The 3,904-nt window shown below is 30.1% G+C and overlaps 1 long non-coding RNA gene across 1 annotated transcript; it reads left to right on the top strand.

Moving 5' to 3' along the window:
- Positions 1 to 2,254: 2,254 nt before the first annotated feature.
- Positions 2,255 to 3,448, top strand: LOC115887082. The gene is made up of 3 exons (XR_004050998.1): positions 2,255 to 2,950; positions 2,999 to 3,149; positions 3,210 to 3,448. It is a non-coding gene; the product is annotated as an uncharacterized LOC115887082 (long non-coding RNA).
- Positions 3,449 to 3,904: the final 456 nt, after the last annotated feature.

Below are 3,904 nucleotides of genomic sequence, written 5' to 3'. Positions count from 1 at the left end.
AGGAGTAAACCGCTGACAAATGTCTGTATACTAATGCCAAAGTAATGCCAAAAATACAAATTAAATACCAAAATTTCTCATATAATGCCCCACTAATGCCAAGCTGATTCCAATATAATACCACTAATACCACGAATAATATGTAACACATTTGTTTCACGAATTAACCTGTAACAATACTGGTAGGTACGTGCACAGATTTTTTCCTAGGTAACTTAAAAGTCGTTAAAAAGTCTAATTATATTTAAAGAAGATATAATTCCAACAAATTACATTATAAGGCCAATAATGCACAAGTAATACCATTAAAATTTTAGCGTTTTTAACTTGTGTAACATATTTCTTTAACGAATTAACCTGTAACAATAGTGGTAGGTACGCGCACAGATTTTTTCGCTAGGTAACTTATTAAGTCGTTAAACAGGCCTATAAAAGCTATAACAACATAGGTAACTAATATTTATAATTTAATTCGAGTTTTAATCTCAAATAATAAATGTTTTTACTGGTGTATTTCTGAAGTGTTCATTATTAAAAGTAGATATTCTTCAAGTTATGCGAAGTAATAAGTAATGTTTCCGGTGAGACCGCGTATATGTCACCGGATTCTGGTTAGTATAAAGACTTTTTCTATAGAAAGAGTTTTTTCTATATTTTCCTTTCAAAATAAGACTAATTTCTTCTTATTCTTTTAAATATTACAGTGTTTCTTTTTCCTAAAATGTTATACTTAATTTTCGCTTAAAATTAAAAAATCACAAATGGAGGAAAATATACGTTATTGAATAAAGTTTATACAAATCACTTTACCATAACAAAAAAGTAAAAACATGTCATGGCGGAAGATATTCAGGTGGCATTTCACACATTTATCTATTAAAATCGAGATTAAAATAATAAACTTGCGTAACATGTTATACACGAGATAGAAAGTTTCAGAATCGATTAATACGCAATACGCTACGCAGTCAACTTATTCCTATGCGCGGATGAGCGTCTTCAAGACTCTTCCTTCGGCCAGGGTCACGACGCCGCCGAAGAGGAATCGGCCTACGTTTGGCTAAACAGGCTGGACACGGTGGAGTACGATATTGGCGAGTCTGAATATTTATAAAAATTTGCAAAGTAAAATATGTTGGAAAAATAATTAATCCATACATATATAAAAGCTCAAAGGGTTTTTTTGTTGCATCCATCCCGCCGAAACCGCTTTACCAATCTTGATGATTCTTTTTTTAAATGAAAGGTATATATGTGTAGATTTGTTATGAAGTATTTTTATAGTGCTTAATGGCTATTTCTTTGTGTAAAACGACTAAATACTAAAACATACCTGAAAAACACCTACACACAATACCTCCAGAAATAAATTATTTGTCATTGTCAGTGTGTCAGTTAGATTATATATTACGTTTTTAGATATTTTAGAGTGAGTTCATGCCGCCAGCTTTAGATACATAAATATTAGCACAAAGGTTCGTTTAAACGACATTAATGAATTAGCTACACAAAGCGATTTTAGGAAATTCATCCTCTTAGAGAGTAAAATTATCTCGGAACAGTTTGTTGTATGAAAATTCCTTACTATTTGGTCTAGAAGAATGAAATCCTACAAAAAGAAATAGAAGAAATTTTTGAAATTCATCAACCAAATGGGTAAAGTTAGTAAAAGTTTATATAAAACTTGGTGACCTCTGGATTATATACATAAAAATTGGTACAAAGGTAAAGCTAATTTATGAAATTTATACCCTTAGGGAGTAGAATAGGGAATGAAAGTTTGCTGTACGAAAATGCAATACTATAACATTATAAACCAGACAGTATAAAATTTTATACAAGGGTTTATTTAGTGACATCATAACGAAATATATTTTCCTCAATTATCCTTCAAAGAATGAAAAATAACCTATAAAGAGAGTATTAGTGCTCTTAATAAATAAAAAAAAGATGAAAAATAAAAAACATCTATGCTCACTAGCTCTCTATAAAGAAGTAAAAAATAATTTAAATCAATGCATGAACGATTCGAGGTGTAACGCGAACGTAGTCGCGAGAAAAAGCTAGTAATTTATTAAATTATTTTATTTAACTCATTAATTTTCATTGAAAAGGAATTTTTGTAATTCGCCACTATACTAGTTAAAAACTAAGAAACTCATATCAAATTTAAGTTTTGCGATTTTGACTTATACTTTTTACAAAATCTGAACACATTTTAAAAGAAAAAAAGTTTTTGATAATATTTGTGTAGATTGACTAAAAAATATAAACCCATATGGATAAAAATCCATATGGGTTTAAAATTTACCTAGCTACCTACGAAAGTTTAACATTTTTATTTCGTTGTGCAACTCGAAACAGTCTTTTATTGAAAAACTTTTTTCTTCGACATTACTTAAATTCGTTTAACTCAATAGGAGTTAATAGTGAAATTTATACAAAAATGGTGCCATAAGAACAAGAATATATTATATTTACGGCATTTCTTTATTCTGAAAAGACCGACTGATCAAACAGTTTTGGGGAAGTTATCCTTTAATTATTTCTAATAATTGTAAATAAAGAAATGTAAATTAGCATTGTACGAGAAAATATTTCCCAACATAGTTTTTTATTTCCATTTTTCTAGCCTTTTATGAGCTGTTGAGTTATTGCAGCATCTCAAGTTTTTCGAGATCGAGAAATCTGGAAAAAAATTCTCGATCTCGAAAAATCTCGAAGGCATTTTCTCGATCTCGACTCGAAAAAAAAATCTGTCTCGTCTCGAAATCGAGAATTTCGAGAATCTCGTGAAACCTTAGATTCTCCCAAAAGTTTAATTTTCCAGGTGTGATAGGCTGCATTGACTACACATATCGCTATTTACCCGCCTAAGATAGATGATCCAGACCATCCAGAACACATTTATGTAAATAGAAAAAGATATCATTCCATCAATGTACAACTGGTAAGTATTCGACTTATTTGTTTAATAAGATAACAAGTTTGGCTTTAGATATGTGATGCTAATCTTAAAATCATTAACATCACTGCAAGATATCCGGGTGGAAATAATGAGGCATTTATTTTGAGCGATTCTAACGTTCAAAGGTTGCTACAACAGTTGTATGCTAGGGGGCATACTGATTATTTTTTTTTTAAGTGAGGTATTTAATTTGAAATTAGTACATAAAAAACAAGATAAAAATAACACAAATAAATATTAGGAGATTTTGGTTATCCACTACGAACATGGTGTTTCACTCCATTAGAAAATGAGCCAGCGGAGAATACACCAAAATATGTTTACAATCGTTGCCACAAAACAACACGGAGCATCACTGAGAGATGTAATGAGATTTCGTTGTTGCCTCAAACATAGAGTGTTGCATTATGACTGTAACAGCGTGCAAAATTATAAATTCTTGTGCATTTTTACACAAATTATGTATTGAACATAACATACCTGAACCAGAAGACGAGGAATTTGATTTTGGAAATTACGGTAATAATAATTGTTATGATTTATTTTTCTTGTTCAGATTTATTTTTTTTATTTTTAGATATATTGCAAAAGATAATATTCCTGAAAATTTGGCAGAAAATGCTCTTGCAAGAATAAATTAAGATCTTGCTATGGGTCGTGCAGCAAGGCAAAATTTAATTCATAACGTGATTAGATACAGAATGTAGTGGCACAAACCAATACCTTGATTTACGATCCGCAGTGGCTTTGCCCCATCAGACATTTGTTATAAAATATAGTTGATAGAATATCAACATTGCTGTTTGCCCTATTTTTGTTAACTTTCTGTGTTTTTCTTGTTTTGATTTTGAATAGACATATTTGGTTAAAAACAAATTTTGAATATTTTATTTAAACAACCATAAATCATCAAACTGAAATAAACATTTTTAACAT

The sequence above is a fragment of the Sitophilus oryzae genome, unplaced genomic scaffold (assembly GCF_002938485.1).
Source record: "Sitophilus oryzae breed Bouriz unplaced genomic scaffold, Soryzae_2.0 scaffold_551_pilon_pilon, whole genome shotgun sequence".
Taxonomy (NCBI): Eukaryota; Metazoa; Arthropoda; class Insecta; order Coleoptera; family Curculionidae; genus Sitophilus; species Sitophilus oryzae.
Note: the sequence above shows the minus strand (reverse complement) of the source record. Positions and strands in the feature narration are given on the sequence as shown.